An 18826-nucleotide genomic window follows, 5' to 3' on the forward strand; every position below is an offset into this window, starting at 1 on the left:
CCAGTCCCAGGTGGACATGGCCACTTTAATCCTATGTTTTGTCCCTTCTGGTCATGGCCAGTAGCCACATTGTCTGGATCATGACCTTATACCATGACCCCAACATTCTGGCCACTGCCCATGGTTACAGCCTACCCCTCAGTCACTAAAGCTATACCACTATTTTTTAACTACATTATGACACTTGACAAATAAGAAATCACTGCCACATTTGCAAAACCATGCTTTTCGATCGTTGCCAATGAGCCTTATGCAAATTTGCTGGAAATCCACCCACGTTTTATTTTTTCAAAACTGTCAAAAGAATACACAAATAATTTGTCATATAAGGTGTGCACAAAATCCCAACAAACTTTGTAAACCCATTCGAAATCACTTCAGAAATACCCCACCCATCGTCATCACCCCTCACCTCACCAGACATTATTTCATAAGTTTCACAAGTGCAATGCTCAGAAAATATTATTGTCCTGAGGGTTCGGCCATGTATTTGTATACATACGTTATCTATTGCAAACATTTCCAATTCACCTTACCTCACTTTTCCTATTTTAAAAACATATGAAATCTGGAAGCAGCGCACGTCCATCTGCTGCTATTCTTTTCCATTGCTGCATCTGCCAAAGGTAAACTGCCCTGATGTCACTAAATCATATGCCTCTCCCCTGACCCTCACATAACAAACCCTAGTGATATTCTACACCATTCTCAGTGACGTTCCTCTTCAGCGTAGCCAAATGTGCCCATAATCACAATTCGGAATATTAAACCATACTTTAAAAGAAAACAATAACACAGTACAATTTCTAAAGTACTTTTATTTCACAATAAACACTCTGAGAACATCCGACTATTGCCATATTCAATCAAATTGCAAATTTGTTTCTTCGCTCGCAATCCAAAATGTTTATCGTGAGGCACATGTTGTTCTTTTTGCGTAGACAAACTGTTAGTTTTCCGCTTGGGTCGCACAGTGAATTCCAGGGCTTCTGCATCAGCTTGGGCCTAGACCACCATAAAGGATGTTATGTTACTCCTAATCGCTAGTACAGCGTACGGGCACATAGGCCCTGGGCGATCGTCCCAAAAAACAGTCACTGTGATCCAGGCGTTGACAACTATGTGCAGGTGCCAATTAAAAAAGCTGTCAGTTGGCATCTGGAATCTATGACAATCGCAGAAATGCTGAAGGTATCTGTTTCGAAAACATAACAGAAAATGTGTCTCAATACCCGAACTTTATTACAATGTATCTATTGACATTTTAATTCGGCATAGCGTTTAAACTAACGATTAGCACATACATCAAACAATCTCAACAAAGAGAAAACAATGTTGCAACTGATACACAATTCGATATGGTCATACATGACATTTTAATGAAATATTAGCGTTGAACCTGGGTGAACCTAGTGATGGTCTCCATGCACCTCGATGCTGCACTCCCCATAACCACGTAAAAAAGACAAATACACACAAAGATAGTACTTGCGTTACATTGCAATTAGCAACACAGAACAAACAAATAGAATATAACCAAAAAATTAATCTTCAGATAATAATAAGTTAATGCTCGTTACGGTATACAATCGTAAAAATCAAACTTACATTATATTATTATTATCAAATCTTCATTATTACAAACCTCCTCTCATTGCATTCCTTACGGAATGGTCCCTTTCTCTCAAGGTAAAAAAACAATTGAACCTTATACTGTGTCCCCCATGCGTGGGCTCCCATAGCTCGCAACCAAAAATTCAAAGCTGGTGACCTTCACTCAGAATCAAAATACATTCTCACCTTGCAACAACTTTCCTCACCGACGCCATGAGAACAGCTATTCTCATACACGTGCAGGGCCACTCTTTGCATCAGACAGTGCAGCTGGCTGCCTTAGATGCCACACTCTAGGGGGTGGCAGTCTGACTCTATTATTATTTTAATTACATTTTAACACAGACACATTAGTCCTTTGCCTGTACTTTATGCACATTATATTGTGGAACACCTCAAAATGTACCGTATGACTTTCGTGACAAAAAACACCAGTTTTTTGCTTCTTGCTGCCATATCCCATCCCATCCTCATCAACCCTCACCTCCCCAGACAGTATTTGATAAGTTTAACAATTGCAATGTTGTGTTTTTTAATAGGTTTCTGTGGCGAAGTCCGCGGACACCAAAACACGGATCCAAGATGGCCGGTGCATTGGAACAATCTGACGCACTTCACGCTCTTCACCATCCAATCAGTGATCATGTCACATGTACGTGGCCATGACGCGACCGATTAGATAATCGATACCTTGCTCGCGGAGCAAACAGGGAAGTGTGTCCGCAGAGCGGACATAGATATCACTAATTGTTTGAGACCTACTTTTTCATTGTTTTAAAAAAAACTACTGGATGGATTTTCACCAAATTTACAAAAGCACACTTTTGGGACAAAGCCGCTGCTCCTTCCTCAATTTGGTGAAAATCCGTCCAGCGGTTTGGGCTGTAGGTGTGCGCAAAGTTTCTCCCCATTCAGTCTATGGGAAAAAAAGACATTTTGGGACCCCCCTATAACTTCCCCCCCCGGATCAAACCTCCCCAAACTTTGCAAAAATATTCAGAGTGGACCATATACTTTTTTTGCAAAGTTTGGTGTGGATTCGTCCAGGGGGAGCAAATTTATAAACCGCACAAAAAGTGCTCTTCCTATGGGATTAGCAATTTAACCATAACTACACAGCCACTACCGTGGCTATGTAATATATATACATATATATATATTTATATGGGAAAACAATTGTCAGCCCCTAGACTGCGCTCTGCCTCATTATTGAGCTGGTGCTATTGGGCTAGAGCGGGCTGAGCTCTAAACATTACAAAAAGGTGTCAGGAAAAAGGTGCAGGTAGACAGATGAATAACACCTCCAACTTTAGCCAAAAACTTGCCCAAGCACTCATGACCATATACTAAGTTAAAAATTATATTCCTTTATTGTATCAAAAAGTAGTGCAAAACATCATAAAAAAGCATACAAGGCAATACCTGGTCAGACCAGGCATAAGGCACCACTCACCCCAACGGGTGGAAAAACGCCACGCGTTCCACTCAACTCGCGAGCTTCCTCAGGCTTGTAGTTGTTCCCAACTAGTGTGTTCTCGTGTTTATATTGACTCATAGGCCATGTCATGTGTTTCTCCCATTTGTTGCTCACGCGTCACATGATGCACTGTTCAAATTTCACTACGAAGAACTCTATGGTTCTATATGTCGGAAAATCCGCCATTTAGGAGTGGCTAAGGTCTAATAGACCATAGGATAAAGTCTATAAAACAAAATGCTACTAGATTATTTGAAATAGCACTAGCGCGTGTGGATAGCAAACACAGGGGGAGTCAAACATGACATGCCTGAGCGAGAATAAATTTATATCAACTTAATGACGAGATCTCGCGCCAGTGCGCAGTTACAATATGTGTTGCCTCACTGTGCTAGAAAAAACTCTCCGCGGTGTGGCAAACAATCCGCATGAAGGGGTGGGTACAGAAAAAAACGAATGCAGCAGCTACAGCCCAATATCAGTAGTGCCAGCCTACACAATGCACGAGAGAGAGGGAATCTTTGTCTAAGAAGCAAGTATGCTAACGGAATGACGGGTGAGGCGTAGTGCATGTTGGACCTACTAGTCTCTTACTCGCCAGGAGTATGCAAGTGCATATACTGGGGATAGAAGCCAATTTCAGACAGACATATAGACGCCTCTCATTACATATGGAGTGGTACAATGCTATGGATTGATAAAAACTCAATGATAAAGTGCAAGTGCAAAATTAAATCAGCATGTTTTCGAAATAATCGGACAAGTGTCCAAATAGGTAAATTTATCTAAAAGGGTTAAAATCAATTTTGTGGTCTATGCAAGAACATGCAGCTGTGGGTTACACTACATAGGATCTACTATTGGCCCCCTGAAATTATCTTACAACATTACAGAGCCATAAAAAATGGCGATCAGACATACCCCTTAGCGCTACACTTTGGTGAGAAACACAACAGAAATACATCAGAGATGAGTTTTGTAGGCTTGGCACATATACCACAACACAACAGGTTGGGTAATAGGGAACTCAAACTGCGCCAACTAGAAGCCAAGCTTATCTGTAGGTTTGACACCTTAAAGCCCAACGGATTCAATGTGAGCTATATGTCTTTTTATATGATTGATTAGATGCTTATAGTAGTTCTCAGCAGTGAAGGTTCTATACTTCAGCGTAATGACCGTCACCAGCGTCACACTCTCTGTCTTTTCACCATCTGCTTTGGACAATAATCTTATGATATATTTAGGTTGGTTCCTGATATGGATAGAACATAGGGACAATGATCTTTTAAAATTGATTTTAAGCTGGGTTAACATGTAGTGATTGGATGTTCCTTTTCGTTAGTCATGTTTCTATGAATGTATATATTTATATATCACTTTGCACTTTCAGTATCAATCAAATGCACATGTCACTTTATGTAACAGGCTAAATGCTCATCCATTCAAAAGATGGTATAATTACAACTATGTACGCAGAGAACAATTTTCTCTAACTCTAGCATATGCAGTCACCATTCATAAATCACAAGGTCTTAGCCTAGACAAAGCATTGATAGATATTGGTAACACATTCTTTAAAGAAGGCATGAGCTGCGTAGCACTATCACGCTAACGTACACTTGACGGTCTATTTCTAATCAACTTTGATGCAATTAAAGTAAACTCTGATATTCCTTGCATTTTAGAATACAATAGACTACGTTCACTATACACCCTCCATCTAAAAACATATCCTGTTCCACAAAAAGGAAAACGGTGTAAAAGAAAACTAATTCAAACATATGCAACAGTATCTGACTGAAAATCCTCCAAAGAGAGTAATAGAAGCTAATACTTCATCAATTACCACAACCAAAGAAGAACCTATTACTCAAAATAACACAGGTACTTCTTCAAAGGAGCAAAACACACTCCGAAAAAATGACTTGGACACAGAACTATCTGGTCCATTCAAATCTTCAAATATAACTTTTGTAAATTGCTACGCAAATGTAGCAATGAATATTCTATTTCAATTGCCACCAATTGTTGACAATATGTACTTGCACAGTACTTGTTTTTGCAAATGTTAGTCCTTCATAAAAACGCAACAAACAATCCTGACAACGCGTATAGTGTTCATGGAATAAGACAAGAATTGGACTACTGTGCTGGAATGGTGAAATTCACTATAAACTCACAAGAATTTCTAATGTACTTACTACAAGTACTGGAAAACAAAAACATACCTATAAATGAAATCTTCCAGATTTCATACATGTGGAAACATACATGCACTCTCTGCAACAATGTGACACAGGAACAAATCCCTAATGAGCGCTTTGTGTATGTATCCATACCTAATTGTGAATCCGTTCCATTTCAGCAACTTGTACAAAATGCAAACCATGGTAGATTATGTACTACCTGCAATTCAGATAATCGCTCCACCTTACTAATACAAACGCATAGTAACTACGTAATACTAATGCTTCTACGTTACAATGCAGATGGTACCAAAAACAACTGCAAGCTGACTGGATTCACACACGGTAAAGTATCACTTGGTAAAAAAACCTTCGCAACAATAGGTATAATCTACCACGCAGGAGCCACAACCAATGCAGGTCACTACACTGCATATATAAAAAAGAAATGTGGATGGTTTGAATGTAACGATAGTACCATTACTCTAAATAAGAGATTACCAGCAAATCTTACAAACGCTTATTTAATCTTCTTAAAACCAAAATTAATAACTAATCTGTACTTAAACATTAACAAAACTTCAATTAGAAAAGTATAAACTGTTAGAATACGCCAAAAGGTATCTAACTGCCCCAAGATTCTATAACAATCAAACAGATAAATGAATACCACTAAATTATAACAAAAAATAGACAGTTAGAATACGCCAAAAGGTATGTAACTGCTCCAAAAATCTGCAACAAGCCAACAGATAGAACATTAGCCAGAAACAAAAAGTGAACACTGAAAACAAACAAACAAATAGACTGCCGCATAACAAAAAAAGGGATTTTTAATCCGACATGGATTTGTTTTTCCCACAGACCCAATGATTTGAAAAACAAACACAGAAACGTAGCAAAATGTGCAGTACACTGGTTTGTAAACTACTAAATATGAGGGTTGAAAAAAAGCTGAAATGTCTATTATGCAATGTAATAAGTCTTTATAAAATACATACACTAACATGCTCTTTTCTTTTATCACAGAAATTGAAAAAGAATATGTACTCCAGTTACCAAACTCATGAAAAACATATATCCAATCTCAACAAATCAAACAGTAAGTTAATTCTGATAGAACACATAAATACTGCTGCATAACAGAACCATTGAAGCAAACATCTATCCATATACCACAATACAAAATGTTCACTTCCATGGATATGTTATACCATAGTGCTTGTTACCAAACTCTACAATCTTAATGACATGACGTAGCCAAAACTTCACATACAAACTATACAAATCAAACAGTAGAGAAACTGCAAATTTCAAACATTTGATAGATATTCGATTCTATGGATGTGATCTATGGGTGTGATATGTTGCAGTGGTTGTGGCCAGGGCCTAGAGTCTTGGGTGCATGGCCGCAAGCCGTATGCCATACACCCAAGACTCTAGGCCCTGGCCACAACCACCACAGCATATCACACCCATGGTACCTTATAACTTCAGTACTTATAACTTAGGACTTGGGTGCATGGCCTTTGGCCATGCACCCAAGACTATAGGCCCTGGCCACAACCACCACAGCATATCGCACCCACAACCACCACATCATATCACACCCATGCTGGCTTATAACTTCATTGCTTATAACTTCAGTCTTGGGTGCATGGCCTTTGCCCATGCATCAAAGACTCTAGGCCCTGCCCACAACCACCTGATAGATATTCAATTCTATGGGTGTGATCTATGGGTGTGATATGCTGCGGTGGTTGTGGCCAGGGCATAGAGTTTTGGGTGTATGGCCTAGGGCCTACGGTCTTTCCCCATGCACCCAAGACTCTAGGCCCTGCCACAACCATATATAAGCCATAGTGGTTTATAACTCCAGTACTTATAACTTCGGTCTTGGGTGCATGGCTTTTGGCCATGCACCCAAGACTCTAGGTCCTGGCCACAACCGCTGCAGCATATCACACCCATAGAATCAAACATTTTAACTGCAGCATATGGTCAATTTTAATGTCCGCTGATATCGCGCGTGTCCTTAAAACAGTTTCAACTTGCCTGCGCACAGCACGGATGGGAATACTATCCTTAGGACACCCCTCATTTTCACTAATTATGAACATCCCGGACAGGGCAGGCATGGCGAATACATCAGTAGAATCTGCCACCTAAACAAATACAGTATTTCACCCATCTCTTACTCTCCATACCTCCCCAAGCACTCTTGCACACCAAAACACTCCCCAAAACTGCATTTCGCCTCTGTTCACTGCTGCGCTGTTGGCAGATCCAAGATGGCGGGCGCATCGGAACAATCTGACGCACATCACGTATCACGCCTCACTCCAGCCAATCGGCAGACATGTTGCGTGTCCGCGGACATGACGCGAGCCAATTAGCCAATCGGTGTCCTGCCCATGGAGCGAACAGGGAAGTGTCTCCGCGGAGCGGACATAGATATCACTAGTTTTTTTAGACCTACTTTTTGATCATTTTAAAAAAAAATACTGGACAGATTTTCACCAAATTTATAAAAGCATGCTTTCGGGACCAAACCGCTGCCCCTGCCACAAATTTGGTCAACATCCGTCCAGCAGTTAGGGCTGTAGGCGTGGACAAAGTATTTCCCCATTCAGTCAATGGAAAAAAAAGAAAAATTCAGAGCAGGCCATATACTTTTTTTGCAAAGTTTGGTGTGGATTCGTCCAGGGAGAGTGAAGTATAAGCCACCCAAAAAGTGCTCTTCCTATGGGATTAGCAATATAACCATAACTGCACAGCCACTACCGTGCGGTAGCAGCCATGTAGTTATGGTTAAGTTGCCCAACTCATAGGAAGATCACTTCTTGGGCAGCTTATATTTGGGCAGAAGTTAATGAAAACTATACAGAGAACATCATATTGTGGCTTCACTACATAGATGATTTATTCATCATCTGGAATAGGACTATGCAACTGTGGGGTGAATTTGTGAAGCTGTTGAACATAAATGACTATAATCATAAATTCATGGAAAATCACAGTCGACAATCCATAGTATTTTTGGATGTTAAAGTTAAAATTGTGACACTAGAAATAGGGTGTGAACTGCATTCCATGTGGTGAATTCATCCGCATCAGATGCAATTGTAGCAATATTACTGACTTTGATTTAGCCAGTCAAACAACAGCCCACTACTTTCTTCAACAACAATATCTGAAGAAAGTGATCGAAAGGTCATATTTAAAGGGTGGAGACATGGATCGACACATATTGTTGACAACTTCAAAGACCGACTAGTGTGGAATGGATGAAGAAAGCACTACCAGACTGATCCTAACATTTGGAAGCCATTCCCAAATTATCAAACACATTGTTAACAGATACTGGAAAGTATTCAAAGCTGATAGGGATCCAGGCAGCCTGTTGAACAATCGTCCGGATATCACCTTTCAAAGAAGCACTTCGATTAAAGACTTGGTTGTGAATAGCTACATGATTACGGAAAACATTGGAATGAGTACTAACTGGCTTTCTACAGTAGAAGATGGCTTTTTCAATTGTGGTAGATGCAAAATTTGCAAATATGCACACAATTGTAAGCACTATACCCATTCTATTTTGAAACATCTAATTCATATCAAGGGCAAATTCACATGCGAGTCAGAATTAGTTGTGTATATCTTGACCTGCCCTTGCCTCAAATGGTACATTGGAAGCACAAAATGCAAACTGAAGGTGCGTATCTTACAACATGCTAGAACCATCGTTAATAGGGATTGTGCGTACCCGATGGCTAAACGTTTTGCAGAATTTCACAATGGTGACCCCAAAAGTCTAACATTTATTGTCATACACAAAGTAGTCATCAGTCCCAGAGGTGGAGACAGTGAAGCATTACTACGGCAGGAGGAAACACAATTTATTATTGACTTTCAGAGTAAAAATCCTGTTGGCCATAATGTTGATGAAGAACTGTATACTTTTTTGGGGTATGAAACATTGGTATTGTGAACATTTACAAAAAAACTTCAAGCATTTTCTGTTTATTGTCTTTTTCCTTTGGACCCCTAGTCAATTTGTAATCACTTTTTTACCAATCAATTTCTACTCAGAGACTGTTTGCACATTGCACGTACATCCTTCCAACCTCATGTTCTATTGTGACCAATGTCCTTGGATATAATGTATTAATTGTTTATTAATGATCTACCATTGAGTACCAGTGCTGTTGGTCTTATACTGGAGATAAAATATTTTTGAAGCATGTACAATGAAAGGTTTTAAGATACAGTGTAGATGTTTACATTATGCGTAATATTGCACTTTGCACTTGCCCTTTAGGAGCTGTTTTTAGTGAGAAAATTATAGGAATGTACTGGGCAACTTATAGATGAATATGTTAACTCCCTACTTTCATATATAGTAATCATGGAAGTATGTACAAAAATAATGAGGTATAATCTGTAGTTTTTAAAGTAGCACTATGCACTTTAGGTGTAATACTTTATCATTGGATAAAGGCAGCTACCTGAATGCATAAATGAGTATTGTTTTTCATACTCATTATAGACAGCTAAAATATCCTATAGTGATGCACTAAGCACTTTAGCAGTTGTTAAATGCACTGTACTTCATATGGCAATATGCCAAGTCTTGGATGGATCAGACCAGAACTAATTGATATGGGGAGGCATGTACATGCCTCTGTGCACACACCATGTCTTCTTGTTTGCTAATGATTTAAATATCATTAAGAATCATTAAGAACTATTATATAAATGGGAAGTAATTACAACAGCCCTTTTATGGTCATGTACTATGCTTTGAATTATACATAGCGTTATATTGCATGTATGTGTTGCATATTATGCACAAGTATAATTGCAGTATGGATTAGTCATAATGATGCACTTTGCTCTTTATTTTTCAAAAAATGCAGAGCAAATGCAGCAATTATTGTTATGGGCATGTATCATACTTTGAACCACATACAGTGTTATATTATGTGCCTGTGTGGTAAATCAAACATAAAGTGTGGGTATAATTGAAGCCCCGCTTACAATAATATTGTATTGAAGCAATGATGCACAACGCACTTTATTCATTAAAATAATAGGTACATTTGCAAACTCTAAAATCGTAGATAATTCGCTATTATCTGGCTGATTCATGGAATAAATGTGTGCCAAAAAGGGGAGCGCAAGCGGGAAAATTGCAGCGCAAATGTGAAAATCGCAGTGCAGGCGTGCCAAAACCACGCACATCGATTCATGGAATTCAGTGCGCGTGTAAATCCTGGGATGTGCGCTAAAATCGTGGTTGGCGCACGCGGGCGCACATGTCATTAAACGGAGTGCGCAACGTGCACAGGGAAAGCGCACATAGCGCAGCGCACACAACAAAAGTGGGCGGAACATGGGGCGGAACACGCGGAATGGGGAACAACACGAAAATGTGGGCGTTACGGGGGAAGTACAGGAGGTAAATGCTTGCAACGCCCACACGTGCTAATCCGGAAACACGTACGCCAGCAGGAAGCAGGCATAAGCGGCCCCGCGCAGCATAAAAGTGCATGCAAACAACAAACAAGCTCAGACGCTACAATGAATATACCGTTCCTCGCAGCAGTGGTCGTGGGACACCGCAGGAGGAGGAGGATAGCCAGGCCATGCATTTTTGTTACCCAGGACCAGCCTTTCTGGGATGCCTGATGACCAGGTGTATGGAAGGTACATGTTTCCACCACACATAATCCTAGAACTGGTCAGGGAGTGGGAGGATGACCTCACATCACCCACCCTGTGCTCCGAAGCACTGAGCCCTTTGGAAAAGGTGCTCAATGTAGTGCACTTCTTGGCTACTGGGTCAATTCACCGGACAAGTGCCCTAGTGGGGGGTGTGTCACAGGCCACGCAGTCACGCTGCCTATGCCAGGTGTTGGCCATCATGACTACACGCCCCTCAGTGCGCAGGCACATATACATGCCCAGAACACCTGCAGAAAGGCAAGCCGTGGTCCAGGAATTTTACGGGGTGGCACACTTCCCCAAAGTGCAAGGTGCCATTGATTGCAACCATGTGGCTCTACGTCCTCCCAGGGCCACTGAGCACATATATCGAAGCACTGGCATTCAATCAACGTGCAGGTTGTATGTGATGCCAAGGGAATAATCACTTCAGCATATGCCAACTATCCAGGGTCAAGCCATGATAGTTTCATTTTCAGAATGTAACCCCTAAACCGGGACCTGGAAGCTGGGCGGCATGGAGACACATGGCTAATTGGTGAGTATAAGTGCCTCTGCACATGCATGCACATCAGAAACTGAGAAATGGGAAAACCCCACTAATGAGAATCATTATCATCCAGTGCCTACCCTCTGAGGACCTACATGATGATGCCAATTCGGAACCCCACCACGCCACCCGAGGTAATATACAACACAGCCCATATTGCAACCCGGGGCATAGTAGAGCGCACATTCGGAGTGCTCAAGTCACGCTTTCGCTCCCTTGACCACTCTGGTGGGCAGCTGCTATACGCGCCCCCAGTAGTGTGCAGGATCATAGTGGCAGCATGTGTCCTGCACAACGTTGCAACACGCCGGCGCGTGCCGCTGGACATGGTGGTGCCCCCACATCCCCAACCACATGCACGGCCGCTGTGCATGGGAGGTGAAAGGGAATGTGGTGAGGCAGCCCGTACCCAGCTTGTGGCAAATTACTTCACCTAAAATCACAGCCCTGCGGAGTGCACACACCCCTGGCAAATACCAGCTGACAATCAATGATGATGGCAAAAGGGACAGTCAACTGTCACAACCATACCAGCCTGAGACTTCACCTGGAAGTGTTACATTGTGTGCATCCCTAGCTACTCAAAGACACCCAATGCTGTGTCACAAAAAGACACACATTCATGCAGCAGGAAAGATTACCCCCTTGCAAAATACCACATCAAAATAGTGCCATGTCACCCAACCCCTCCCCATCTCAGCTACCCAACACACCATGGCATGGCATGCAATGTGAAAGCAACTAAATGAATGCACAACACATGACACAATTGTCACAAAGTGCAATGTTCCTAATGTAAACAGTCCACAGACAATATGCTCTCAGCAATCAATAAGAAACACCACACATGAACAAATACTTACCAGCAACACAAAACATCAGTACAGGAAGAAAGCGTGGCAGTATGAGACAGGAAAAAATTAAAGTAGTGCAAGTATCACAACCAGACCAAGGCAGCACATGGACCCCTTCCAACTGCAGAGTATCGCTGTCAGGCAAATGTGTCAGTGTACTGCATACAACATGAACTGCATCTGCAAAGGAGACGGCCTTCTGAAGACATGAAGGACCTACATGTATATAAGGAGAAAGACATGGATGCACAAGCACAAACCCAAAGACAGGACAAGCCTGCATGTGCCCAGCTGGAATACACAGTGGATGCCCGCTGGAGCCACACAAAGCAACACACTGTAAAAAAAAAAAAAATGGCCATGTGTGGACCAGGGGAGGGTAGGGGGGAGGAGGCCACCCTGGAGGCATGAGGTACAGGGTGCATCCCAACACCAACATGCGTGGATGCCTACACGGCTACGCTACAGTGGGAAAACTGCTGTCGTTCTCTTCACCCTCTGCTGCTATATCAGGAGGTGGCCGTGATATGGGAGGCAGCCCACGCAAAGCCCTGGTATGGTCCTCCATGGCAGCAAGCATGCGCGTCTGGAAGGTTTGGTTCTGCAGGATGATGGTACGGAGATCCCCAGGCAGCACCTCACAGGTTGCCTGCATTTCTGCCTGAATGGCCTCGCGTGATGCACGGATCTCCGCACGGGTTGCCTGGAGCTCAGCTGAGAGTGAACGTGTGAGCTGCTCCAGCTTCTGTTCTGACCTAGAATTCCGGGAAGCCTCAAGTTCACCCAGAGTATCTCTGAGGAACCCGTGTTCTAACCTCAGGGCTTCCCTGTGGGCCTGTGACTCTACAGATATGGCTTCTCGCAGAGCCTCCAGTCCAGCCCGTCGGTCCCTGTTGGATGCCAACATGTCCTCCCTGTGTGAGTGGCAAATGGAGTCTGTTGCCTGCTGCTAGAGCTCCACCTGCCTTTCAGGGGGGAGAATGGAAGTGGCCACTCTATCCATTGCCTGAGCCATCATTTCACACGATGCTCCCTGTTGTGCTGAAATACTGTAGATAGAGTTCTCCCAAAAAGTATTGCCTGGTGGCGCAAGGCCACCGTGTTGATGGGCACCATACCTGTTTGGGGCAAGGCGATCTGCACCTTGCTGTGCTGGCACTGCCTGAGGCTGCAGGACTGCATTCCTCCTTTGATCTGCTGGCCCAGGAACACGAGCAAATATTGTGGAGTGTGACCCTGCATCTGTAACTGCCACAAGTGGACTTTTCAACACTGACATCCCCATAGAGGGGTCTACCCCCAGTGCAGGTGGGTTGGACAGAGCAGCATCCCTGCCAGAAACACTCACCTGCGATGGCACATATGTCTCACTGTCCGATTCAGCACCTGATTCATAGAGGTCTCCGGTGGTGTACCCAGAGACACCCGTGGACAGTATGGTCTGCAGGAGGATTGGGTTTTCACCCACCAAAACATGAAAGACAACAAATGGAAACAGGCATGAACACCATAGCACACACATAAACCTGATGAGACAGAGATCCAGTACATAAATTGCACATGTCCCACACAAATATAACTCTGGCATGCATGCACTGTCAATGAGTTGGAAGGGGGGGGGCAAAAAGCACACACTTAGGACTCCAAGATGGAAAAGCAACACATGTACAGCATGCTGGGTCTCACTGGCAGCACACATTAGCCTGTGAGTGGCATGTCAAATGCACATACATGACACATGCCATCACACAGATGTCACGTAGCATTTCCATGGTACATTTGACAACTACAGCCATATGGTGGTGAATGAATACTGTCACCCATCCATGTGAGATGGAGATGATGAGATGAAACATGCAAAATAGTGTGACAAAATACGCATGTGCCACACGCTGCAACACATCCAGTGTTCAATTACACAGTGATCGCAGGCAGATGGATACAACAATGGTTGGTCACTTCAACATGACAGAAGACAACAGTCATGTTCTACATTCAAACAGGGCCCAAAAATGATTGTGTGCAGGCCATTACTCAATCAGCCTGAATGGTTAAATCATTCCCATAACAAGGTAATAAATGTGGGCCATTGTGGTGTGTAATCTTTGACAGAAGCATGTCACATATGTGGCAGTAGGGTAGAAAAATGCATCGTAAAAATGTCAAGGATTGAAACAATCAGGCTGGATGAACAGGAAAACATTTTTAGCAATGTTGTTGCAAGATGACAGTTGATGGGTAACTGCAGTAATCTGGTGCAAATTGGCTACTGTGGTCAGAAGGGATACTGTCATACCCAAACCCAAGGCCGGGGAATGGTTTGGAGGAACAACATGGGTGACCCATACCCGTCATGACTACACACCCTCACCTGGCACTCAATCAGAACACATCACCGAAGCAACATACACATGGATTACACACACATGCATGGGCACTCACCGGACAATGCTTCAAGATCTGGTAGGTCTCCCACGCCTCGGATCTGTTCCTCTGTGACGAAGGTTCCAGCAACAGACTCATGTTCAGTGAGTTGGTCGTCCTCTGGTGGAGACCCATCGCCAGTCACCAGAGTAGAGGCATGATTGGAAGCCAGCTTGTTCTTTGCTCTGCGCTTCAGGTCATCCCACTGCTTGTAGCAATCATCAGCTGTGCGCCTCACAAATCCAAGGGCACTAATGTGGTCCGCGATGGTCTGCCAGTGGGCCCTACGTTCAGCAGGCGTAGTCTTGCACCCTGCAGTCACCACCATTTTGCCAACACATAGGCCACAAGTGCATTTAGTTCACCGTCATTGAAGCTAGGCTTCCTTGACGTGCCAGAGTTTGTAGCCGTGTCTGGGGTCCCAGCCTGTAGTGCAAGAGCACCCTTCTTCTTCTTGGAAGGTTGTGCAGATCCTGAGTGGCTTATGCCGTACTGGTTGTTAGGGGCAGAAGCATGTAGGCATTGGCTGCAGGGTGATGTTGGCAGGACCAATGTCGGTGTGATGGACTTGGACCGACACTGTCCCGGCTGGGAGACTCAGAGCTGGGGTGGGTTGATCTGCAGCTGTCCTTGCAGCCTCCTCACCCTGGCTACTTGGGGCAGCAGATGACATTGCTGCCCCAGATCCACGTGGCCTGGTGACAGCAACTTTCACCACCACACGTGGCTTAGACTTGGTGACCTGGAAGTCAGCCTGGGAGTCATCCTGTGCCAGTTCAGTTGACAATATGGGCGGGTTTAAGAAGGGCTGAGCTCGGATGGTGTCAGCTAAATTTTCCACAACCATTGCGGTGGGGGCCTAGGTGGCCCCGATTGGTCCTCCACACACTGGCCTCTTGGGGCACCCTGCACATCCTGGCCACGTCCCCTACCGTGCCCACCTTTTGGAGGTCGGCCACCTTTCCTTCCCTTACTGCTTGGTTGCCTCCCAATCATGGCATTGATGTTGTTGTGCGTATGGGAGTTGCAGTAGACAACTGTCCTGGGCAATCGGGGTGAAAGAGGTAGGGTACTAGATGGAATTCGTACCCTAGTGCTCTAGCAAGGCTGTCTGTGACCCCTGGGGGAAGATGACGGGTCACGCAACGCACAGGCACCGCAAAAACAAAAGTAAACGTGCACGCAACCCGTGGTAGACCACGTGCATGGAAAAATGACACGCACTATGTTGTGGCACCCAGAAACACAAAAATAAGCGTACGCGTGTTACACGCAGCCTACAAAGACCTCTGAAGGGGTACGTGACACAGTTGGTAAATACGTGCGCGACTCAATGTCTGCCTGGAAAAAGAACGTGAAAAAGACACACGTGTGCGCGTTGGCAACACCCCCGCCAAAAGAAGAAATGAAAGCAGTCTGAGGAAACAGCGAGTACGAACTGGAACCGTTGTGAAGTAATCGCGTGTGAACAGACAAGAAGTACAAGAATCACCCGCTCGCTCTCCACAAAAAGCACGTACAAGAAAATGGCATCCTACACGTGCCTTTTAAGCCAGCCCACACATGCAACATCACTTAGACGCCTACGCGCTAAGGGCCTTTCCTCCAATCACACGCAGTGACACCGGGACGTGCAGTTTTTTCACATGTACAATAAACATGCACCCGTGTTGTGGGAAACACCCGTGCGTGTAACGTCACAGGCGCGCTTACGCGCTAAGAGCCTTTCCTCGAATTACACGCTAACGTGCTGTTTTTTCACGTGCCAAATCACTCCGTATCAAGCTGGCCATGCAACAACACACGAAGACCATGCTCCTGCCCAGAAGGCCGAATTACTGCCCCCCAGATCCCCGAGCACACTCCCACCTGCCATCTGCTGCTGCCTGTCCGCCTGCTGGCCACGTGCCCTGCTATTTGGTGCCTGTGCGTCAGCCATCTGCAGGGGTCCAGTTGTTGTGACCACCCCTGCTGGAACAGAAGACTCCCGACTGGAGTACCATCTTGCTCCACAGCCCAGCCCCAGGACCCAGTTGCCCACCCACACCTGCCTCAGGGGTTGCCATGTCGGACACAACACCATCTGGCACCACTGGCAACCCCCAGCCAGAGAGGCAGAGGGCTACCAGCTTCAGTGCTGCAGAAGTTGGTATCCTGGTGGAGCAAGTCCTGGGGCATTATGATGCACTCTTTGGAAGTTCACGAGCCGACAATGAAGGACGGAAGAGGATCTGATGGACATCGTGGCTGCGATCAACGTGGAGGAGGTGGCAGCCCGCGACTTGCAACACGTCCGGAAGCGCTGGGAGGACTTCAGGTCCAGGACCCTCAGCAAGGCCTGGCGTCTCCTGAAGGCAAAGCATGCAAAGGGGCGCTGAGTCCGCCTTACCAAAGTGCAGATGAGGGTCCTGGAATGCATACACCCAGCGCTCCACCTCCAGGTCCTTGGGAGGCAGACCCATCCGGAGTTGAGCGGTAAGTGTGCATGCGCACTGTGCATGTTGAGGTGTGGCAGGTGTGTGCAGGTTGCACATATGTCTTGGAAGGCCCATGTATGGATGTGTATTTACAGGGACATGAGCCTGCTGCATGAGAGTCCAGTCATGTGTGAGGCACATCAACAGTGTATGTGCACAAAAGCATTATGGCCAAATGCATGTTGGGGTGCACACATGTTTACATATCTGTGTATGTACCATGGCATGGTTGGGGTGTGACACATGGATGCGGGTTCCACCTTCATGTATGTGCATGGTGTACATGTGTGTGTGAGGGTATTTGACATGTGTGCCACTGTGATACACCATGGATGCATGTGACACTGGCATGTAGGAGGCTGATTGGCAGATGTGACATGGTGTGGGCTGCCTGCAGGGGCTGGGGAGGGGGTAGAGGGCACACCTGGGAGGACCCACACTGCCAATTCACGTGGGAAACAACCCGCGCACCCCACTGAATTCACGTACCCCGCTCTGCAAGCGGAATCGCATGTGAACTTCCCACACACCCCAGAAATACACGTACCCCGCTCGCACAAGGCCTATCACGTGTGAGACTCCCCGCGCACCCCTCTGGATACACGTACCCCACTCTGCAATCGAAATTGCGGGTGAAAGTACCTGCGCACCCCTCAGAATACATGTACCCCGATATGCAAGCGGATTTGCGTGTGAAACTCCCTGCGCACCTCAGAAATACACGTACCCCGCTCTCCCAAGGCCCATCGCGTGTGAGACTCCCCGCACACCCCTCTGGATATATGTACCCCGCTCTACAAGTGAAATCACGTGTGAAAATCCTTGCGCACCACAGGAATACACGTACCCCGCTCGCCCAAGGCCTATCGAGTGTGAAACTCCCTGCGCACCCCACTGGATACACGTACCCCGCTCTGCAAGCGAAATCGCGTGTGATACTCCCAGCGCACTCCAGAAATACATGTACCCCGCTCGCCCAAGGCCTATCATGTGTGAGACTCCCTGCGCACCCCACTGCATACACGTACCCCACTCTTCAAGCGGAATCGTGTGTGAAAGTACCCGCACACCCCTCAGAATACACGTACCCCGCTCAGACAGCGAAATCGCATGTGTAAGTACCCGCACACCCCTCAGAATACACGTATCTGCTCAGACAGTGAAATCGCGTGTGAAACTTCCTGCGCACCCCAGAAATACACCTACCCCGCTTGCACAAGGTCTATTGCGTGTGAAACTTCCCATGCCCCCCAGGGATGCTCGTTCCCCGCTCGCGCGATTGCAGTGTAGCGGCCCTGTTAGCTGGTCCAGGGTTAGCATGGCCCTTTGCGCTGTATTGGGGATTTCAATGTTTTTTCCTTGCACAAGGGGCGTTGTTGGGGGCGTAACTGGCGCTGCGGGATGTTCTCTGCGCCAGCGCTCAAAATGGCTTGGCAATTCCATGAATACGCAGTGAGCCAGAATGCTGTTTAGCACACACGGCTGGCGCACGCTGGCGCACGCTGGCGCACGCT

Source organism: Ambystoma mexicanum, chromosome 10 (assembly GCF_040938575.1).
Source record: "Ambystoma mexicanum isolate Mex_15411 chromosome 10, UKY_AmexF1_1, whole genome shotgun sequence".
Taxonomy (NCBI): Eukaryota; Metazoa; Chordata; class Amphibia; order Caudata; family Ambystomatidae; genus Ambystoma; species Ambystoma mexicanum.